At 54.6% G+C, this 23813-nt stretch overlaps 1 pseudogene; it reads right to left on the bottom strand.

The window, feature by feature from the left end:
• Positions 1-303: 303 nt before the first annotated feature.
• LOC130044935 (uncharacterized) lies at positions 304-343 on the bottom strand (annotated as a pseudogene).
• Positions 344-23813: the final 23470 nt, after the last annotated feature.

Here is a 23813-nt window from a genome sequence, read left to right as displayed (position 1 = left end):
CCAGCTGTGCCAGGGCTGCCTCCTGGCTCTGCACTCCTGGATTTCTCCTGGTGAGGCTGAAAAGGGGGCGGTGGCTTTGGGGTGCCGGGGATCAAGCCAGGGCTGGCCACATGCAAGGCAAGTGTCCTGCCTGCTGGACTAGCACCCTGGGTCCCCATTCTCAGGCCCTCTACCCCCTGGATGACTCCAAATCCATTTTTTGCTTTTCCCTGTTTGGTCTGCGACCCCCACACATGCCCCGTGCCTGCTCCATCCTTAAGCTGCGTCCCCCACTCGAACTCCTTTATTTTTTTTGCTTTTTGGGTCAAGGGGAGTGCTAACCTCCTCTCCTTTCATACAATACATAGCACAGCGGGTAGGGCGTTTGCACGTGGCCAACCAGGCCAACCCGAGTTCGATTCCCTCCGCCCTTCTCGAAGAGCCCGGCAAGCTACTGAGAGTATCTTGCCCGCATGGCAAAGCCTGGCAAGCTCCCCGGGGCGTATTCGAGATGCCAAACACAGTAACAAGTTCTCACAACGGAGCCGTTACTGGGCCTGTTTGAGCAAATTGATGAACAATGGGAGGACAGAATAGGACAGGCCTTTTTGGGTCACACGGGGAGATGCACAGGGGTTCCTCCTGGCTCTGCCCTCAGGAATCACTCCTGGCGGTGCTCAGGGGACCGTTTGGGATGCTGGGAATCGAACTCTTTGTGCTTGAGATGTCCTGTTAGTGTCACTGGCCTTTCGGAGCTCAGCCCACCTTGGACCCCTCAGCCCTCCCCCACCCCAGCACAAGCCCAGCGGGGGAAGGAGGGGACGAATGAACTCTGCAAAGGACCCCTAAGGGGGTCTGGTCAGAAGGCCAGGCGGGGAGGGGGCTCCCAAAGATAGCCACCTCCAGAGGGCCCAGACCGGTGGGCCTGGCCTTATACGGTGAAAAACCAAGGACTGCACAGAGTGGGTGACGTTGGGGCGGGGATTCCTCCGGCCCCTCTCGAGTGCCACCTCCTTCACACCCGCCCCCCCCTCCCTGAGGTTCCACTCCAGGGGCCCAGGGCCCAGGGAACTGGCCGTGGGGGCCACTCAGTGGGGTCCGGGAGAGCCCCTGCGGGCAAGGCCTCCTGCCCCTGGCTGATGCCTCTGTGTGAGCGCGGGGGTGGGCGTGGGCGTGGGGGGCTGCCCTCCCCCCAAAGGCTGCTGTGCTCTGACCTCAGCTGTGGGCGGGGTAGAAGTGGCGGCAGGCAGGCCCGCAGCTGTGCAAACATCGCAGGGGGGAGGGGAGGAGGGGTGGAGGGGGCAGGGCCGGGAGGCCAGGATGGATGGACAATGCGGGTTCGGTGGGGGGGGGGGGAGGTGGAGAGACGGACAGACAGACGGCAGAAGCCTCCTTCCTCAGCCCAGGTCATACCCCCCCCCCCACACACACACACATACAGGGGGACATGTTGACCCCACCCCTGTCCTTCAGGGGGGTATCCAGTCCCCCTCCCTGGCTTGCCCGGGTGCAGTGCGGGGCTGGAGTGATGTGGGGAGTGGGGACCCCCCAGAGCATCCTCTCGAGCCCCCCCACCCCAGCCCCCAACACTCCCCTTTCCAACAGCAGGACCTGGGCCTCGAACCCAAGACCTCCTTCTCTGCTCCTGGGCTGTGTCCTGAGCAGAGGGGAGTGGCGTGGGGGGTGGGGGAAGCAGCCCCAGAGGAACAGTCACAGATGAAGCACCCCCAACTCCTGTTCTCCCCAGGGCAGAGCTCTGAGCCCTGCAGTTCCTGCAGGAAAGGAGGCCTGGAGCCCTGGAAGGTTCTAGAGTGAGGTCCTGAGGTTCTGCTCTGGAAGGGGGGGGGGGGTGTATGAGAGAGAGAGAGAGAGAGAGAGAGAGAGAGAGAGAGAGAGAGGAGATAGAGAAGATTGTGTGTGAGTGTGCGTGAGAGTGCCTCTGTGTATCTGTGTGAGTGTCTCTGTGTGTGTATTACTGTGTATGTGTGTGAGTATGCGTGAGAGTATGTAGTACGTATCTGTGTGTGTGAGAGAGAGACAGACAGAGGAGAGAGAGGGGAGAGAGAGGAGGGAGAGGAGAGATGGAGAGAGTGTGTGTGTGTGAGACAGAAGAGAGAGAGAGAGAAGAGATTGTGTGTGTGAGTGTGCGTGAGTGCCTCTGTGTGTCTCTGTGTGTGTATTACTATGTGTGTGTATGAGTGTGTGTGAGAGAGACAGAGAGAGAGGAGAGAGAGAGAGAGAGAGTGTGTGTGTGTGTGTGTGTGTGTGTGTGTGTTTGTGTCTATGTCCATCCTGGGCTCCTGTCTGCAGAGCTGCTCATTGCAGGGGCCAGCCTGGCACCAAGTAGGGGCTCTGCTCAGAGGTGAGGGGTGGGTGAGCGAGGGTCGGTGTGCTCTGGAGAGAGATGCGGGTGTCAGAGAAGGTCTCTGGCAGGCCCCGTGGTATCAGAGGCTCCTAACACAGCCCCCTCCGGGGTGCTTTCACTCCATCTGCCTCCCAGAGAGGGCCCAGAGAGGGAACATCGCTTGTCTGAGGACACACAGCACACATGTGTAAGCACCGAGCTGGAGTGGGGGCTCCCCAGAGTCCCCGTTTCTCAGCAGATTGCCTGGCGGGAGGCAGGACTGGAGGGCAGGAGAGGGCAGGCAGGGCACAGGGTGCCTGAGGACACCTGGCTGCCCTTCTCCCAAGGGCCTGTGGGTGGTAGGTATGGGCGGGGCCCGTTCCGCTTTCCACTATTGGGGTTCCCAGCTAGAGGATCCCAGGCGGCAGCATGGAAAACAGGGATTAGCCCCCCCTTGGAGCGCCCCGGGCAGGAGGTGTTACAGTGACTCACAGCAGACCTGGGGAAGCAGCCGAGAAGGAGTCTGGCTTGCTCAGCGCACCCCGGAAACGCACGTTTCTCCCACCTGCACCCCAGCTCAAGCCCTCCCTGCCCACCCTCAGCCCCACCCCTACCCTCCTGCACCCAGTCTGACCTCCAAGGAGAGGCACCAGGACTTGGGTTGCAGGAGTTGGTACAGAGCCTCACGGCGGGGGGAGGGGGGGGGAGGGAGGGGGAGGGGGGGAGGGGCGGGGGTTGGGAGGGGCAAGGGGACCCTCTGCCCCCCCAGCCCACAGCCCGGCCCTGCTCCCCACCGTTTGCCAAAAGAAAACTCAAGAACTGGCCCAGGGGACAGGGGCGGGCGGGCAGCTCATCCCCTGCAGCCAGCTGACAAGGTCAGAGGGGAAACTGGACTTCCTGCCTCCGGCCGGGGGGAGTGAATCTCTGGGGGCAGGGGAAGCAGGGGGTAGTGGGGAGGACAAGGGATGAGAGAGGAAAGGACAGGGCCACGGGGAAGAGGGAGACAGACGGACAGAAGGAGAGAGGAGGGACCCCGCGTGGGGAGGTACCACAAGGACCATCTGAGCCAAAGGTCTCGGAGAGGCAGGAGGTTAGCCGGGAGTGAAAGCCAGTTAGAGGCCAGGGACAGACCAATTCAAGAGCAGGAGGACCCCCCCTCCCAGGTGAACTTGGGGTTCTCTCTGGTCTGCGCTAGGGTGACTGTGGGCCTGGGGTAGCCCCTTGTGAAATGAACCTGGAGAGGAAGTGAATGGACAGTGAAATTCCAGGAAGGGAAATGAACAAGGCAGGGAAGTGAACTTGCAGTGAAAGGGACATGCATGAAATGAACAGGTCAGTGGAATGAACGTGTGTGAAATGAACACATCTGTTTTGACTTTTTTTTTTTTTTGCTTTTTGGGTCATACCTGGCCATGCTTAGGGGTTCCTCCTGACTCTGCACTCAGGAATTACTCCTGGCAGCGCTTGGGGGACCCTAGGGGATACCTTGGATCGAACTCAGGTCAGCCACGTGCAAGACAAATGCCCTACCTTCTGTAATATTGCTCCGGTCACCCGTTTTGACATTTTGATCTGTTCTGCCCCTGGGCTTAAGGACCAAATGTGCAGTGATTGACGGTGTCTGCTACCAAGCGCGCACCAACTATGTACGAAATGGATGATTTTCTCCATCAACGTCCAAGTCAATACGAATATGGTGGTCTTCTTAAATGTTGAAATTATCTTTTTGTTGTTTAAAACTGTTTTTGGTGGGGCTGGAGCAATAGCACAGCGGGTAGGGCGTTTGCCTTGCATGCAGCCAGCCTGGCCGACCCGAGTTCGATTCCTCCGTCCCTCTCAGAGAGCCCAGCAAGCTACCAAGAGTATCTCGCCCACAGGGCAAAGCCTGGCAAACACCCCATGACTTATTCGATATGCCAAACACAGTAACAACCAAGTCTCACAATCCAGACATTACTGGGCCCACTCGAGAAAATCCATGAACGGGAGGACAGTGATCACAGTGATCACAATACAGGTGTTAAGGACTTTGCCTTACACACAGTGCAGTCGATGCTTGTTTAGTCCCTGACACTCCATAGGGTCCCTCAAGCTTGGCCAGGAGTGACCCGTGAGCACCGAGACAGGAGTAAGCCCCGGCTATGGCTCTAACCCCCCCATTGTTATTCTTTTTGCATGTGTTTTCATTTTGCAGAAATGTTCAAGTTATCTGCGACTGCCCGCCCACCCCACCTTCCTCTTCCCCTTGGTAACCAGGGCTCTGCTGTCAGAGGAAATGTGCGTTTTCATTTAAACCCCAGGACTATCCTTTTTTTAGATGGCATTGTGGGAAGGAGGACGTTAAAGTGCACTCTTTTCCTGTCACAAGCCAAATAGACCCATAAAATCGACATTTGCCATGCCCCGGGGGCCACCCGAGACTGTGGAAAACCCTTCCCCACGTTTGGGAAAATAATCCCAGGCTGATTCTCACATTCTTCTCACAACATCCGCCACTGGTAGGGAGGCGGAACGTGACCTTAGCTCTGCCAATCAGAAGCCGCTCTGGCCAGGCCTGTGAGGTCACCGTGCACCAGGGCTGGTGATGAGAGCAACAGTGTGGGTGTGGAAATCCCCAGCCCTCCGGGGGTCCCCTTTTCTAGGACTCTCCCAGCATTCCGTTTGGAGTTGTTTAATTTATTTTTATTTATTTATTTGGGCCTTCTGGGTTACACCCGGTGATGCTCGGGGTTCCTCCTGGCTCTGCACTCAGTAACGACTCCTGGCAGTGCTCGGGAAACCTGAGGGGATATCGGGGATCGACCCCCGGGCTCAGCTGCCTACAAGACAAGGCAACTGCCCTCCCGACTGTCCTATCGCTCCAGCCCTGGGGTTGCTTTAGCAATACGCCTCTAGGCCCATCTCTGGCTTTCCCATACTGGGTCTGTATTTTTCTAATAGCATTTAATCCACTGGTTGTCAAAGTGTGGTCCTGGGACGGAATTAGAGGCTAGTTAGGTGACCGGGGACGCTCACTGGCAGAGCATCTGTCCTGCCTGCAGGAGACCAGAACCCTGCCCCGGCCCCGCCCACGAGCCTCTGGCCCCGCCCACGAGTCACTGAACCCGCCCACGAGCTGCTGACCCCGCCCACGAGCTGCTGGCTCCGCCCACGAACCGCTAGCTCCGCCCATGAACCACTGGCCCCGCCCACGATCCGCTGAGTTAGGGGAGCACAGGCCTTAGCAATGCGCCCCTCTCCCTGCACCAAGACCAAGTGTGTGAGTCCTCCAGAGCGCCTACACCAAGTGGGTGACCCCCCCTCTCCCCTCTCCCCTCTCCCGGTCCTTCCCTGCCTCCAGCTTGAGAACAGTAAGAGGAAGGGAAGGAGGGGAACTGTTTTCACAAGACTGAGCGCTTGTTAGAAATACGCGTCTGGGAGTGGGTGCAGGGCAGGGGCCCTGCAGGAGGGGGGGGGGGCACGCGCCCTCTTCCCTGCCCCTCACCAGCCCCTGATCAGTGTTTGACACCCTGTCCCCTCCCAGTGCCCTGGGTGAACCGTTAGTGAGGTTACTGGCAATTTGGGGAATAGAGATTCTCACAAACAAACAAAGGGGGGAGGGTGTGGAATGAGAGAATAGCAGGTAAGGGGCTAGCCTGGCACGTGGCTGACCCGGTTCAATCCTGCACCCCATAAGGTTCCCTGAGTACCACCAGGAGTGATTTCTGAGTGCAGAAGCAGGAGTACCCACTGAACACCATCACCCCCCCCAAAAAAAAAGACCCTGAAAAAATAAGGATTGAGCTCCTGCTTTGCATGCAGAAGGCCCATGTTTGACCCCACCCCACCCCCCACCCCTACCCCAGCACTGCTGGGACTGACCCCTGAGCACAGAACTCTGGGTGTGACCATAAAAAAATGAAGGACACTTTTTAAAAAACCGAAAGAAAACATTGAATTCCAACCCTTGAACGGGCCAGCGGTTTGTTTAGGAAGCCCTCAGGGCCGCGGAAGACGTGTCTGGCACGATCAGGGTCCTGGCAGGCACCCCCGAACCCCACCCCTCCCACCGCCCCTGCGCCTCTGAGGGTGGCCCCAGCACCCAGGGCGGCGGCGCGTCTGAGAATCACCAAGAGTGACCTCCAGGTGCCCTGAATACCACGGTGGAGGCGACCCTCCAAACATCAGAAACAAAACAAGAACTTGCGGGTGTTCTGATGTGTGTTTGATTTCAGGAACCGTTGTTCTAGAACATTTCCCTGTTGGTTTCAGGAAGGATGCTGCCACAGGGATAGTCTAGTTCTCTACCCGAACCGCTTCCTCTAAAGCGCTGGGGAACTACGGGGCCTCCTGGTCTCTCCTTCTCCTTCTCCTCTCACGTACTCCAGGCTCCGTGCAGGGCTCAGTCCTGGAGGGTTTTCAGGGATGCCGGGGAATCGAACCTGGGTCTGCTGCATGCAAGGCAAGCGCCCTTAGCTGACATACTCTCGCTCCCGCCCCTATGAGGCCTGTTTGAGTCATATCTTAAAAAAAAATAAAATAAAATAAAACTTTTAGGGGCTGGAGCGATAGCACAGCAGGTAGGGCGTTTGCCTTGCACGCAGCCGACCTGGGTTTGATTCCCAGCATCCCATATGGTCTCCTGAGCACCGCCAGGAGTAATTTCTGAGTTCATGAGCCAGGAGTAACCCCTGAGCATCGCCGGGTGTGACCCAGAAAAAAGGGTTGGAGCGATAGCACAGTGGGTAGGGAGTTTGCCTTGCACGCAGCCGACCTGGGTTCGATTCCCAGCATCCCATATGGTCCCCTGAGCACTGCCAGGAGGAATTCCTGAGTTCATGAGCCAGGAGTAACCCCTGAGCATCGCCGGGTGTGACCCAGATAAAAGGGTTGGAGCGACAGCACAGCGGGTAGGGCATTTGCCTTGCACACGGCCGACCCGGGTTCGATTCCCAGCATCCCATATGGTCCCCTGAGCACCGCCAGGAGTAATTCCTGAGTGCAGAGCTCGGAGTAACCCTTGTGCATCACCGGGTGTGACCCAAAAAGAGAAACAATAAAATAAAATAAACCTTTTATTTAATTTATTTATTTGGCTTTTTTGGTCACACCTGGAGATGCTCAGGGGTTCCTCCTGGCTCTGCAATCAGAAATTACTCCTGGTGATGCTCGGGGGAGCCTATGGGATGCCAGGGATCGAACCTGGGTCGGCTGCGTGCAAGGTAAACGCCCTCCCCATGGTGCTATCGCGCCAGCCCCTTGAGTCACATCCTGGCCCTGCTGGATTCAATCTCTCCCTCTTGGCGGGCTGAGAATCGCCTCTTCTTGCTGGTTGCCCTTTGTTCCTTGCCACGTGGGTCCCAAGAATGATTGTTTTCTTCATCATGTCTAGGTTGGGTGCTGCCGCCTCATGAAAAGTGGCACCCCAATTGGGTCCAGGTCAGATGAGCGTGGTCACCTTTACCACCTTCCAGGCTGGGATGCTGACTATGGCCTCACCCACACTTGAGGGTGCAGAATCAGTCGAGAGGGTAGACAGGCTCCTGGGGGCAGGACCATGAGATTCAGGCTGGAACAGGTAGAGGAGACACAGGGGGTTTATCCATGTACCCCTATTCTGGGTCCAGAGAGAAAACTTCCTCTATGAGATAATGTCTTGTTCATTTTGCGGGGGGGGGGGGGGGAGGTCTTTTGGGTCACATCCGGTGCTGCTCAGGGTTACTCCTGGCTCTGCATTCAGGAATTATTCCTGGCGGTGCTCAGAGGACCATAAAAGATGCCCGGGCTCAAATCCAGGTCAGTTGCATGCAAGGCAAGCGCCCTACCCATTGTACTATCTCTTTGGCCCCCCATGTCTTGTTCTTTGCTAGGGTCCAACTGGCACCTGGCTTATAGAGGCCTTTTTCATTACCTGATTGCCTTGAAATTGGGGTTCATGGGTTTGGGATATTGTATCACATCCAGTTTTGCACAGAGACTACACCTGGCTCTGAGCTCAGGGATCACTCCTGGAGGTTCTGGGGGCCCCATGCAGTGCCAGGGCTAGAACCAGGATTGGCCTCATGCCATGCAAGGGCCTTCACCCTTCTCCTCTCTCAGGCCTTTGCATTGTGTTTTTTTTTTTCCTGTTTGGGTCACACCCAGGCGATGCTCAGGGGTTACTCCTGGCTCTGCACTCAGGAATTACTCCTGGTGGTGCTCAGGGGACCCCATGGGATGCTGGGAATCGAACCCGGGTCGGCCGCATGCAAGGCAAACGCCCTCCCCTCTGTGCTATTGCTCCAGCCCCTGCACTGTGTTTTGATCCAAACACTCATTCCTAACGCCCACCCCAGCATGAATGGGGCCCCCGTGTGCCCAGGCACTAATGGGAGACGGGGGTTTGCCCATCAGCCCTGCCTGGAGGGATATCAGGACCGTTCAAGGTCTGCAACTTCTGCAGCTCGTTCTGGTACCCCTCCCTGGTCTCTGAGGGTGTTGTTGGAGAGTTCCAGTTCAGAAGGCCCTTATACCAGCTGTGGCCCACGTTGCCGTCTGTGCCCTCTCCCCAGGACCCTGAACTCAACCATGGCCCAGAGCCTGGCCCTTGTGTGGCTCAGCGTCTTGGGAGGTCGCCAGTGGGTCCGGGCAACTGCCTTGCAGAAGGCACCGAGGGCCACCGGAAGCTGGGAAGGGCCTGGCACCCCCCCCACACACACACACCCCCACCGCCCCATTCTGATAAGAAAGTGACCACAGTCTGTTTTGGGGGATCACTTTCTTGGCTAAAAAAGGAACATGGTCTGGAGTGGACAGGGAAGATAGGGCAGCTATGAGGGACTTGGTCATAGGCGCTGGGGACCGTCACACCGGGGGCCCCGCACCCCAGAGCCACCCTCCCTAATTCCGTCCGCAGCTTTTGCTATTCACTGTGAAAAACACTTCCTGCTTCAAGTGTCCCCGAGATTCAAGCTGCACCTGCAGGGGGTCCCCGAGGACCTGGCTCTCTGTCTGGGGACCCCTGGGGACCCCTGCAGGGCTTCCCAGTGCACTGATTCCCATCCCTGGTTGGGGCCCAGCTGGGTGCCAAGAGAAGAATTTAGAACCTTACAGCTGGTTCGGATCACATCTCTGCGTCTCTGCCACAGCTCAGCTCAGGGCTCGCTTCTGGCGGAGCTCAGAGCGCCAATACAGGGTGCCGGGATTGAGCCCACATCAGCGCTCTCCCAGTGGTACTGACTCTCCAGCCCCGCTCCCGGCTCCTCCTGGGAATATGTCACCTGTAGGTTTGTTGATTGACTGCTTGAGACTCTGTGGACACCTGAGTACCAAGCGACCCTGAGGGGGCCAGAGAAGGGGCCTGAGAGAAAGAAACCAGCCTTTCCTGCCAAAGGAAAACCTCCCTGGGCCCAGGCAGAGGCTTCTAGAAGTCTCTCAGAGCCGGTCTTTGAATGAACCCAGTGATCACAGTGTGACCATGAGGGCAGCACCCATCCCACTCACGTGTGGGGAAACTGAGGCTGGCAACAGAAGTGCGTCTGCTCAACCCTTGGCATTCAGTGGTTCTGTGCAAGCATCCCTCCATCCCTTTTTTCTTTTTGGGTCACACCCAGCGAAGCGCAGGGGTCCCTCCTGGCTCATGCACTCAGGAATCACTCCTGGCGGTGCTTGGGGGACCATATGGGATGCTGGGAATCGAACCCGGGTCTGCCACGTGCAAGGCAAACGCCCTACCCACTATACTATCGTTCCACCCCTGCCCCCCAAGCTTTTTCTTCTCTTGTGTTGTGTGTGTATGGGGGGGGGGGGTCCCGAACCATGCTCAGGGGGTTCCCTGGGCCACTCTGAGAGCTTGTCAGTAATTGGGCCAGACAGTTCAATCAAGGACTTGGTGATGCAGCGCCGCTCTGGCCCAGCGGTGCAAGTCTTGGGGGCAGGGGGAGACGTGATGCCGGAATCCAACTGAGGACCTTGCTCATCACCTGGACTCCTGAACTTGTCTCCCTGCACTGGGGACTTTGACCCGAGTTCACAGCCCTGTGGTTTCTGCTTTGCTAATCAATAAGAATCATAATGAGGGGCTGGAGCGATAGCACAGTGGGGAAGGCGTTAGCCTTGTACACAGCCGACCCAGGTTCGATTCCCAGCATCCCGTATGGTCCCCCGAGCACCACCAGGAGTAATTCCTGAGTGCATGAGCCAGGAGTGGCCCCTGTGCATCGCCGGGTGTGACCCAAAAAAGAAAAAAAAATCATAACGAAGGGGCTGGAGCCATGATGCAGTGGGAAGAGCACTTGCCTGTCACTGCACGCAGCCGCCTTGGACGCCATCTCTGGCACGTCATAGGGTCTCCAGAGCCCCTCCGGAAGTAGGTGACCCCTGAGCGCAGAGCCAGGAGTGAGCCCTGAGCACAGACAGGTGTGGCCTTGCCTATGCCAGGTGTAAGTCCCCCCCTACACAGTGGAAAGAGGCTAATAATAAACAGCACATCGGGGCTGGAGCAATAGCACAGCGGGTAGGGCATTTGCCTTGTATGCAGCCGACCCGGGTTCGATTCCCAGCATCCCATATGGTCCCCCAAACACCGCCAGGAGTAATTCCTGAGTGCATGAGCCAGGAGTAATCCCTGTGCACTGCTGGGTGTGACTCAAAAAGCAATAAATAAATAAATAAATAAACTAGCACATGAAGAAGGGTCCCTCTGATCCCCAGTAGCAGCTCATGTGCCCCCGGTGTCTGTGGGTGGCCTGGAGGCTCCTGCTGATGGGGCCTGGCTTTAGCAGTGCTGAGGGTGGGTGCCCATGTCGGCTGCTCTGGGGCTTGCCTCTGGCTCCTTGGGAACAGCCCACCCCCACTGGGAACATGCTTCCGGTGTTGCCTCCCTTGAAGGTGCTCCCCTCCCGCCCCCCCCCCCCCAGGAGTCGTGTCTGAGCTCAGGAGGGTGATGGGCGGTGCCAGCTGAGCACTTGTCTGGGGGAAGGATGCTTCCCAGCGTCTGCCTGGGAGCAGGTGGCCACAGGAGCCTGGGACACAGCTGTGCCTTCAGGATGGGACTGTGCCTTCAGGATGCCGCCCAGGCCCGTACGGCAGCGGGTACTGACCCAAACCCACAAGGTATGGCGCCCCTCATGATATAGGAAGGGCAGGGAGAGCGCAAGAAGCTGAGGGCAGGCTTGGCATGCCAGAGGTCTGAGTTCGATTGCTGGTTCCTTGAGGATGTGTGGTCATTGAGCTGGGACTAACCCCTGAGTCCAGCAGACGTGGCCCCAAAACAGGAAGGAAGGGGGAGCTGGAGCGATAACACAACGAGGAGGGCGTTTACCTTACACGCGGCCAACCCAGGTTTGATTCCCAGCATCCCATAGGGTCCCCTGAGCACCGCCAGTAGTAACTCCTGAGTGCAGAGCCAGGAGGAACCCTTGTGCATCGCCGGGTGTGACCCAAAAAGCAAAACAACGACAACAACAACAACAAACAGGAAGGAAGGGAGGGAGGAAGGAAGGAAGGAAAGGAGGAAGGGAGGAAGGAAGGAAGGGAGGAAGGGAGGAAGGAAGGAAGGGAGGAAGGGAGGAAGGAAGGAAGGGAGGAAGGAAGGAAGGGAGGAAGGAAGGAAGGAAGGAAAGAAATCAGGAGGGGAGGAAGGAAGGAAGGAAGGAAGGAAGAAAGAAGAAAAGGAAGGGAGGAGAGAAGAACGAAAAGAAAGAAGAGAAGGAAGGAAATAAGGAAGGAATGATTCTTTTTATTTTATTTTTTACCTTTTTCTTTTTTTTTTTTTTTGGTTTTTGGACTACACCTGGCAATGCTCAGTGGTTGCTCCTGGCTCTATACTCAAGAATCACTCCTGGAGGTGCTCAGGGACCGTATGGGATGCCAGGGATTGAACCCTGGCTGGCTGTGTGCAAGGCAAGTGCCCTCCCTGCTGTATTATGGCTCTGGCCCCAGGAAGGGTTCTTTTTAAGTGCTGGGGGTAGTGTGGGGAGGTGGGGGGCGGGGGGAGTATGTCCCAGCCATTCCTGTGGTCGCTGGGAAACTTAGAATCATTCTGGAAGACAGTGAGCCACACTTGACAGAATTTAATCTGGGTGGGCCCCTTTTCTAGACTATTGCCCCAAAGACACCCCAGGGATGCTCACAGCCACTTCACAGGGAGCAAAGTGTAGCTGATGCCGGGGAGGTGAGATGAAAACCTTGAGGTTCACACAGCAGCGCAGCATGAATTTTCAGCTCACAGCAGAAACCACAGAGGTTTTACTACTTGAAAGTTAAAGCACATTGGGCTGGAGCGATAGCACAGCGGGGAGGGTGTTTGCCTTGCACGTGGCCGACCCCGGTTCAATTCCCAGCATCCCATAGGGTCCCCTGAGCATTGCCAAGAGTGATTCCTGAGTGCATGAGCCAGGAGTAACCCCTGTGCATCGCTGGGTGTGACCCAAAAAGAAATTGTCATTGTCACTGTTCTCACGTTGTTCATCAATTTGCTCGAACAGGCCCAGTAACGTCTCCATTGTGACAATTGTTACTGTGTTTGGCATATCGAATATGTCACTGGGTAGCTTGCCAGGCTTGCCCAAAAAGAAGAAAAAAAGAGGGGAAAGAAAAGGCTGGACAGATGATTGGATAAACTGAGCACACTTTGTAGGCAGGACACTAGGGTTCCAGCATCACGTGGGTCCCCCGAGGATCCCCCGAAGCAGCTGTCTCCGCCTGGCACAGGGGGGAGCCTGAGCACCTCTGGGTGTGCCCCCTACCCCCCCCCCCCCCCCCCACCAAACAGAAGAAGGAATGTCAGTGAGCTCCCAGAGCTGGACCGCTATACCTTGGAAGGATGTGACCTTGCCTCGGTATAGCTTGGGGCCAGGGTTTGGCTCAGCCTTAGAACATTCGGCACGTGGGCGGCTCTGGGTTCGATTCCCAATGCCATAAACAAACCCCAAACAAACCCCCTTGCAGCTGGAGGGCCTTAGAAACAGTGAGACTCGCCAGCAATCTGCTAGGCCCGGATCTGAGGCCGTGCCCAGGCTGTCGCCTTCCTGCCCACAATTTCCCCTCCTGGCCATCCCTCAGGGGCCTCAAACCAACTCCAGCTGGGGCTGCCTCTCACCTTCTAGAGAATTCTTTCTCCCCCAAACAGAGGCCCCTATTGGAACATCCAGACTCTCTCACCATAGAGCCAGAGCAGGTAGGGTGCTTGCCTGGCATGTAACTGACCTGGGTTCAGTCCCCCAAGCCCCCCAGGCGTGATCCAGATTGTGGCCTGTTCAAGTCCCTCCTCCCACCCCTGCTCCCCCGCGACCCCTGCACCATCTATTGATCATTGATTGATTGATTGGTTGTGAGACGTGGTGTGAGGCTCAGGGAATAGGAAGGAAGCCTGTGGCCCCCATGTTTTCTACACTCCCTCCCTCTGCCCGCCTTCTAAAGACCTTGAAAGGATGAAGAGAAAGGATGTACAGGTGACAGGACCCTTTGTCCATCTGTGTAGCTGGAAGAATTCTAGGTCAAATGAACAGAGACAAACTGGGGTCACAGTGGCCCCTCCGTGTCCCACTTGAACCAGTCAGCAGACCTGTTGACCTGTTACCCCAAATGAACAGGCGGATGGTACCTTGAGGAGGGAGCCTGTCACTCTGCTGGAAGCTTATCCTCTCTTTCTCTCTCTCTCTCTCTCTCTCTCTCTCTCTCTCTCTCTCTCTCTCAGCATTCCCCAGTGGGCCTGCCAGCCATCGACCAGGAGAAAGTACATTAAGGCAAAGAAAGCAATCAGGCCTTTCCGGTTCTGGTCTGACGCTAGCTAATTCCAGGGGACCCAGACGATACGGCGCGTGGTCTGCAAACCAGACTAGGAGCTTGGAGAGGTTACGCGGCTAATGGGGTCTGAGCTCTGCTCCGTCTCATACTTGCCCACGGGGACCCCTCAGCCCATCCTGTGGTCATTGATGGGAACCGACCCCCTCAACAACCCAAGGCCAGGACGCCTCCCCGCAGACAGCGCCAGCTTCCCCTTCGGACAGATACTGAGACCGAGCTGATGAATGAACTCACCCGAGGCCACAGCTCAGCTGACAGAATCAGACCCGAGCCTGCAGCGGGGAGGTTACACAGGGGCGAAGGCTCACTCCAATTTGATTCCTGGGACTGCCCAGGGTCACTCCCCGCAAGCATCCAGGCATGGTCCCTGAGCACAGGGTCCAGGGGAAAACCCTGAGCATGGAAAAAGTATCCCTCCCCCTCAAAAAGCTTGAGCGCCTTGCACAGTGCTCTGGGCGCCCCGAGCACTTGCAACCCCAGCTTGCAAACATGCCCTAGGTTCTCAGGGATGGATGGAGAAGAAGGCGAGTTACAGCACTGGGCCGAGGGCTGGGGTCAATATAGCCGCGTCCAAGTCCCTAGGCCAATGGGGTTGGAGCGATAGCACAGCGGGTAGGGCGTTTGCCTTGCATGCAGCCGACCCGGGTTTGATTCCCAGCATCCCATAGGGTCCCCTGAGCAGAGCATCGCCAGGAGTAATTCTTGAGTGAAGAGTGAACAGCCAGGAGTAACCCTTGTGCATCGCTGGGTGTGACCCAAAAAGCAAAAAAACAAAATAAAACGGGCTGGAGCAATAATAGCACAGCGGGTAAGGCATTTGCCTTGCACGCGGCCGACCTGGGTTCGATTCCCAGCATCCCATATGGGCCCCTGAGCACCGCCAAGGGTAATTCCTGAGCACAGCGCCAGGAGTAATCCCCATGCATTGCCGGGTGTGACCCAAAAAGCAAAACAACAACAACAAAAAAAAACAAAAAACAAAGTCCCTAGGCCAAAAGGACGGGCTGATGAGTCAAAGGCAGTGAGGGGATGCCCAGGGCCGGAGAGGGACCACCCCCCAGCCCCCCTCCCCCCCAGAGGAGCAGGAAGTGGGCGGGGTCAGGCTGGAAGTGTAGGTGTGAGGTATCTGAGAGCCCCTTGTGGTCCTGCCTTGGGGGGGGCGGGGCAGGGCAGGGCATCCCAGCCCCTGGGGTCCCAGAGCCTGTTCTTGGCACTCCCTGAATGACCTTCCAGAGCACCCTGTATGCGGTTCCCCAGCCCAGCTGCGTGAGCTGCGCTTTCATCTCAGAGTCAACACTTGCATCGTCTTGTGCTTGCTCTGTCTTTGTTTATCGTTGTCTTGTGCTTGCTCCGTCTTTGTTTATCGCTCCCGGCTTTTCCCTGACCCCCGATGCAAGGACCTGGCGTGCCAGCAAAGGCTCATCCCCAGATCTTGGCGGGCGGTAGCCTTTAGTCCCCGGGACGGAAGCAGCTGTCCCTGGAGACCACATTTCTCTAGTCCTCTGCGGACCAGTGGCAGCCTGGGAAGGGAGGGAGCTCCCTCCTCCCCCCCCCCACCCCTCACACCATTTCCAGGAAAAAGAGGGGGTGGGTATGTAGGGGTGCCTGTTATGAGTCAGCTCTTGCACGTTTGTTTTTCATTTTTGGGTCACATCCGGTGATGCACAGGGGTTACTCCTCGTTCTGCACTCAGGAATCACTTCTGGCAGTGCTCAAGGGACCATATGGGATGCTGGGGATTGAACCTGGGTCGGCCCGCGTGCAAGGCAAATGACCTCCCTGCTGTAATAGCAGCCCCAATGATCCTGAACTTTTTTTTTCTTTTTGTGTTTCTTTTCTTTTCTTTTTTTATTTTTGGGTCACACCCAGCGATGCGCAGGGGTTACTCCTGGCTTTACACCCAGAAATTACTCTTGGCAGTGTTCCAGGGACCATATGGGATGCTGGGAATCGAACCTGGGTTGGCTGTGTGCAAGGCAAACGCTCTTTCCTTCTTTTATCTTCCTTCCTTCCTTCCTTCCTTCCTTCCTTCCTTCCTTCCTTCCTTGGTTTTGGTGCCACCCCCGGTGGTGCTCAGGGCTTCCTTCTGGCTCTGTGCTCACAGGTCACTCCTGGAGAGGCTCAGGGAACCATATGGAGCTTCAGGGATTAAATCCAGGTCAGCCACATGCAAGACAAGGACCCTCCCCAATGTATTATCTCTCCAACTCCATGGACCCTGCATTTTCTGACAACACCCGAGAGATCCCGAGGTCCTTTGGCTTCAGGCACTCAGCAGAGGAACTCGCATCTGCGATGCCTCCACTCTCAGCTTCTCTGTTTCTAGAGCCCACAAGTTCCTGGGGACCGGGAGGCTGAGCCAAGAGATAGAGAGCAGGGGACAACTCCAATCTGAGAGGCAGGCTGGTCCCGGGGCACTGATGTGCAGAGGAGACACAGAGCTGGACTGAGGCATCCCCTCTCTCCCTTCGCTGGGCTGAATGAGAGACCCCAGAGAGCCTGGTGGTGGTGGGTTCAGTCTGTGGACCCTGGGAGGAGGGCAGTGGGGAGCCAGAAGCTGTGGGAATGCACCGGCCTAGCTGGCCCTCATGTGAGAGCTGGGATGGGGGAGAGCCCTAGGTGCAGGAGGGCCTCGTCCTTATGGGGTGACAGGGGAGTCCTAAGGGGAGGAGTGACTCACCCGAGTCCCCAAATCCCTCCGATGAGGCAGGAAAGTGCCGGCACAGCCTGCTCCCACAGGTCACTGCTTTCCATAGCCCATGACTCAGTAGCTTGGACTGTGCTCCTGCCGGGCACAGTGACCCCTGGCTGGGGCTAGGAAATTGTCCTCATTGAGCTAAGGAAGCAGTGGCTTTGGCTCGGCCATTGGGTTTCCACACATGTGGACCCCACCTCAGCTGCTGTCCCCCTGGGGAACATCTTCCAGCTCCAAAGACCTTGACCCAGGAGAGGAAAAATCAGCGTGACGGGCCGGAGCCATAGTCCAGCGGGGAGGGTGTTTGCCTTGCATATGGTCGACCCAGGTTCGATCCCCAGCATCCCATAGGGTACCCCCAGCACTGCCAGGAGTGATTCCTGAGTGCAGAGCCAGAAGTAACCATTGAGTATCACTGGTTGTGACCTAAAAATTAAAAAAAAAATCAGTGTGACATGTTCATGATGCATATCTTGATTTTCATTGATTCATTGATTTTCTATATCCGCGCCATGGATGACATTTCTATTTCCGTGTGTGTGTGTGTGTGTGTGTGTGTGCGCGCGCGCACGTGTGTGCTTCTCTTGATGCTGCACTCAAGGGTTACCCCTGGAGGTGATTGGGGGACCATATGTGATTCTATGTGCACTGCAGAGGGTCCCCCAAACCCTACCATATGTGGAGGCTGGATTTGAGCCAAGGTTGGTTGGATGCAACCAAGGGAAGGGAGAAAGGGAGGAAGAGATGGAGGAAAGGAAGGTGGGAGAGAAGGAAGGCAGGCGAGTACCTTCACCCCTATACTAGCCCTCTGGCCTATTTCCATCTTATTTTTATTGGTGGAGGCGGTTTAGGACACACCCAGAGGTTCTCAGGTTGCTCTGGGCTCCGTGCTCCCGGGGGTGGCGAGGGGGTGGAGGTGATTCCTGGCAGCGTTTGGGAGACTCTACACAGTATCAGGGGTTGAACCGGGGTCAGCGGCACCTGTCCCAGTTCTCCGGCCCTGCATTTCCGTTTTCTACTTCAATTTCAATTTCACTTATTTGCAAATCACACGTCCTGTCCCACAACTTATGCCAGAAGGGACTTGGAAGTACCAGGAGGAAGAAGCCGAGCTGGTCCTCAGCCCCATCTCGGAGCGGCTCTCATTCCTCAATCCAGCTCCTGATGTGTCTTTTTCGAGATAATTGACCTCGGGGGTTGACCAGTTCTCCCCACTAAAGGTCAGAGAGTAAATATCCCGGCTTTGTGGGCTGGATAGTCCTGGATAAAGCAGCTTCTTTCTGCCAGGAGAGCTCCATGGACAGTTGAAAATGAATGGGCCGGCCTGTGTTTCCGTGTTAAACTTGATTCGTGAAGGGGACCTGGGGATTTCAGAGCTTTCTCTGAAATGGTTGATATTTTTCAGCCATCTGAAAATCCAATGACCTCTCTTACTCACTGGCCATGTCAGAACAGTATGGACTGGATTTGGCCTCTTTGCTGACCTCTGGCCTGTGTGTGTGTGTCAACACACACACCCCTTTAAACACACACATTGCATACTTTAAAATCTTACCCAATGTCTTGAGCATTTTTCACAAGTCAGGCATTCGGGGCAAAGGGACATGAGTGCCAGCAATGGATCCACACTGGCCTTTATTTTGTTGGTTTGTTTGGTTTTGTTCAAGGGGCTACTCCCAACTCTGTTAAACCCAGGCCCCCAGCACGCAGAGTATGTGGTCAGTCCATTGAGTCGCTTCTCTGTTCCCACATGGTAGGTACTCCCCACCCACACCCTCACCCCCACATGTACCCTTTTTTGCTCAGGAATTACTCTTGGCTTTGCACTGAGGAATCACTCCTGACTGGGTTTGGGGCACCATATAGGGTGCCAGGGATCAAACCCAGGTTGGCTGCGTGCAAGGAAAGCACCTTACCCACTGTACTCTCTTTTTTTCCCTCTCCAAATAAAAGTGTTTAATTAATTAATTAATTTGGCATATCGAATATGTCACAGGTAGCTTGCCAGGCTTTGCTGTGTGGGCGAGATATTCTCGGTAGCTTGCCAGACTCTCTAAGAGGGGCAGAGGAATCGAACTCGGGTTGGCCAGGTTGGCCGTGTGCAAGGCAAATGTCCTACCCGCTGTGATATCGCTCCAGCCCCTATTTATTTATTTATTTATTTATTTATTTTTGGGTCACACCTGCCGATGCACAGGGGTTCCTCCTGGCTCATGCACTCAGAAATTACTCCTGGCGGTGCTCGGGGGACCATATGAGATGCTGGGAATCGAACCCAGGTTGTCCGTGTGCAAGGCAAGTGCCCTACCCACTGTGCTATTGCTCCAGCCCCTATTTATTTATTTTTTAAATGAATCGCCGTGAGATACAGTTACAGACTTACACACTTTCAATGATTCCGTTTCAGTCATACAATGATCCCTCCACCAGGACCCATTCTCCACCACCAATGTTCCCAGGATCCCTCCTGCCTCACTGTACTCTCTTTCCGGCCCCTTGCATGGTAATTTTAACAATATTCTGATGAGAAGATTCTTACTAATTCCTCCAATTCCCCAGATGATTAAAATAACAGTGATTTCAAATTCCCATTTTGTGATTAAATTCCCATTTATGTCTTTCACCCATAAGATCTTTGTATTATTATTATTATTATTCATTTGGAAGACGCCTCTGTGATACCCATCTTTGAATTAATTTCTAGCAGATATTTCCCCCTCTGTTTCCAAATGCCATTAGAGCCTGAGAAAATGACCCTCAAACTCATTTGCAAGAAGGAAAATCCAACAGAAAATATTATGAAAGGGAAACATTCTTTCTGAGGCCTTTAAACATGCAATCAGAAAAACATTTTTATTTTCTTTTTCTTTCTGAAAAAAATGGTATCCTGCTAGCCTCGGGGGTACAGTGTGTGAAACATAATTAAAGCTTCATGAACATCGCCAGCTGAGTGAGCCCCGAGGGACGTTTTCCTACATCTTCTCATCTCCTCAATGTCAATGGAAGTAGAATCTTTTAACACCAGTGGGCAAGAATTACAAGGAAAACAGAGCCAGAGGCCTAGGGCAGCAGGGAGGACACTTGCTTTGCACACAGAGGACCTGGGTTCAATTCCTGGCATCCTATGGGGTCCCCAAGCTCTGCCAGGAGTGATCCCTGAGCACAGAAAAAGGAGTAATTCCTTAGCACTACTGTGAGTAATTCCAAACCCCCCCCCCAAAAAATAAATAAATTTGTCGATTGCCTCGAGCAGGCCCCAGTAACGTCTCCTTCGTCCTAACCCTGAGATTTTTAAAGAAGTACCATATTCAAGGCTCTTTCAGAGTTAGGAGAATGAGACCCTTCACTGCTGTGAGTAATTCCAACTCCCTCCCCAAAATAAAGAAAATAAAAGGAAAAAAAATTACTAGGAAAGGTAGAAAAGACTGGATGCTCACACGTTGAATTTTCTGAGTTGATTCTGCATACCATGTGGTCCCCATAAGCATCACTAGGTGTGGTCCTGGCATCACATAGCTTTACTGGGTCTGAACATGGAACCGTTGGATCTGGGTGACTGAGAATTACTAGGATTGGCTTCCAGGACCCCAGGTATTGCTAGGGAGGCTCCTTAATAGATTTAATTCTGAAAAGAACTTTCTAGGGGCCGGAAAGATAGTACAGAGGGTAGGATGCAAATCTTGCATATGGCTGACCTGGGTTCATTCTCCAGCATCCCATATGGTCCTCTAAGCCAGCTAGGAATGAGCCTTGAGCACAGAGCCGGGCCTGAGCACAACTGAGTGTGCCCTCCACCACTCCCCTCAAAAAAAAAACCTTTATATTACTAACAGCATTTTTTTCTTTTTCTTTTTTTCTTTTTTAAATATTTTTGGTCACACCTGGCAATGCACAGGGGTTACTCTTGGCTCATGCACTCAGGGATTACTCCTGGCGGTGTTCAAGGGACCATATGGGATGCTGGGAATCGAACCCGGGTCGGCCGCGTGCAAGGCAAACGCCCTACCTGCTGTGCTATCGCTCCATCTCCTTCCTACTAACAGTGCTAACACGTGCATTGATGTAGCACTGTTGAATGCTGGAGGTATGGTAGGCATTTGACACACACCGTCTCGTCCCTGTAAAGGCTGCCGCTTGGCAGGAGAAGACATGGACCTCAACAGGTGACACACTTGTTTAAGGTCATCCAGAGAAAGAAGAAAAAAAAAAAACAAAAACAAACGCAGAGCGAGGACGGAGACGTCATGCTTTTTCCAGTGTGCTGGCGGCCTTGGAATGCCGTGAACTCACACGGATGTGACCGTTTTCTATTTTAGCACCATGTTGTAATGTATATGTAGGACTCACGAGCTGGGGGTGAGGCGGGCAAGAAGACACCGCTGTGTCCAGGAGACAGATGAGGAAACACGTTCCAGAAGGTTACCAAGCCTGTGGCTTGCCCGGGGTCCATCTCCTTATAAAACTTACATCATTTCATCTGGGACTGGAACGATAGCACAGTGGGTAGGGAGTTTGCCTGGACTGCAGCTTGACCCAGGTTTGATCCCCAGCATCTCATATGGTCTTAGCTATGGCCCGGGACTTTATTATTTTATTTTATTAAAAAAAAAACTTTTGGGGCTGGAGCAATAGCACAGTGGGTAGGGCGTTTGCCCTGCACGAGGCCGGTCCGGGTTCGATTTCCAGCATTCCATATGGTCCCCTGAGCACCACCAGGAGTAATTCCTGAGTGCATGAGCCAGGAGGAACCCCTGTGCAATGCCGGGTGTGACCCAAAAAGCAAAAAAACAAAAAAACAAAAACAAAAAACAAAAAAACAAAACTAAAAAACCACCAAACTTTTTTAATACAAAATATCTTTTTAATTGAATCACTGTGAGATAGACCCTTACAAAACTATTCACGATTAGGTTTCAGTCATACAATGTTCCAGCACCCATCTCTCCACCAATGTACATTTCCTGTTACCGGTGTCCCCAAGTTCGCTCCCATCACCCCCCACCTCACTTCCAACCTGTCTCTATAGCCGACACTTCTCTCTCTTACACACACACACTCTCTCTCTGGCCTGGGACTTTACAGGTGAAGATGGTGAGGGACAGAATGGTCCAGTGACAGAGGTCATGTGACTTTATTTAACTAAGGCCATCCTGCGGGAAACCAGGAGTGGCTCCTGGTCTGACTTCCAAGGGACCCGTTCCTTAACCACCAACTGACCGGGGCTTGCAGGGTTGGGAATCCTTTGAGTTTTCCATCCGATCAGTCCACAAGATAGGAGGGTGGAGGAAACGGTCCAGAAGAGGAAACGGAAATTTCGCAAGGTGACACGGTTGTCCCAAATCCCATAAACAAGCGGGAGAGGCGGGAGGCACCCCTGCTTCTGACTTTCTGGGGAGCCGCCCCGCTTGCCCGGCTTCACACCTTGGACCTGTTCCTTCTGATGGAGTCGCGCCTGCTTTCTAACCTGCCAGGTCACAGCTGCAGGTAGCAATGTTTATCAGGCTGTGAAATCACCTGGTGGAAACCACCCAGAGGGAGGGGGAGGGTCCGTCCCGTCCCCGAGCTCCGTTAGGGGTCCAGCCGTTCTTGCACCCCATCTCTGAACTCCGGATTTCTCCCACAGCTCTGCATAGTAACGGAGATTCAGACCAGGTTATACCTCTAATTTGCATAACGTATTCGATTGGCTCCTGCAACAGAAGGGGGCGGGCCCAGCCCGGTTCACCTGCCTTGGGTCTGGGGGACCCGGTGGACTTCTCCAAATGGCTCCCATAAGAAGTCTGAACCTTGTTGCGCCCCTGGACCCCTCCACCGCCCCCTGCCCCCCAGTTGTCAGCTTCCTATGAAGGCAGAAGCACCGGACTACAGTACCTTTGGTTACTTCTGTGAGAGAACAAATTCCCTCATAGGTGGTCAGTCCTGAGCAAAGCCCCGATGTACTCTGGCATTTCTTGGGATGCTAGGGATCAAGGCTGGCCATGTGCAAGGCAACTACAACCTGCATATGCAGTCCTTCTTTATTCTTTTGAAAAATAGTGACTTTGGGGCTGGAGAGATAGCACAGCGGGTAGGGCGTTTGCCTTGCACGCAGCTGGTCCGGGTTCGATTCCCAGCATCCCATATGGTCCCCTGAGCAGTGCCAGGGGTAACTCCTGAGTGCAGTGCCAGGAGGAACCCCTGTGCATGGCCGGGTGTGACCCAAAAAGCAAAAAAATAAAAATAAAAAATAGTGACTTACAATTTTAAGGGCCCACCTAGAGTCCCCTGAATATCACCAGGAGTAGTAGCCTCTGAGCATGACTGGGTGTGACCCCCAAACCCAGAAACAAAACAAAACAGAAATAGAAGAAAGTCTTGGGGCCTGAGAGCCCAACAGACCGAGGACATGTTCTACAGTGGGAGGTTCGGGGTCCATCCCCAGAACCTCATGTTCTCTCGAGCACAGAGCTGGGAGTAGCCTTTGAGCATCACAGGTGTGGTCCCAAAACCTAAAAGAAAATTAAGAAACAGAAAGTCTTCCTTTTAGAAATCAGTAGAGGGGCTGGAGCGATAGGACAGCAGGGAGGGCGTTTGCCTTGCATGTGGCCGACCCCAGATCAATCCTCGGCATCCCATATGGTCCCCAAGCACCACCAGGAGTAATTCCTGTGTGCAGAGCCAGAGGTAAGCCCTGAGCATCACTGGGTGTGACCCAAAAAGCAAATAGATAAATACATAAAAATTAAAAAAAAATAGAAATCAGTAGGAAATTGGCAAAGAAGGGCAGTTTTGGAGCTGGGTATCTGGCTATGCCCCTGACCATGATATGTGGGGTTGAATCACTCACCCTCTCTGGGCTTGGGGGTCTCATCTGTAATTTGGGGCATCTACAGAGACCTCCCTTATAAGGCTGCAGTGAGCAAGAGGCAGGGTGAAGGTGAAAATGTTCTCAGACAACTTCCTCTGTGTTGTGTAAACTGCAGCCACGTGTCCTTCTGCAGAAAGGCTGCGGAGAGCCCTGGATTTGGCCACTCAGTGGACATGGGAGTC

The sequence above is a fragment of the Sorex fumeus genome, unplaced genomic scaffold (genome assembly GCF_029834395.1).
Source record: "Sorex fumeus unplaced genomic scaffold, SorFum_2.1 ptg000125l, whole genome shotgun sequence".
Taxonomy (NCBI): Eukaryota; Metazoa; Chordata; class Mammalia; order Eulipotyphla; family Soricidae; genus Sorex; species Sorex fumeus.
The sequence above is the reverse complement of the archived record's forward strand: the minus strand, read 5'-3'. Positions and strand labels throughout refer to the sequence as shown.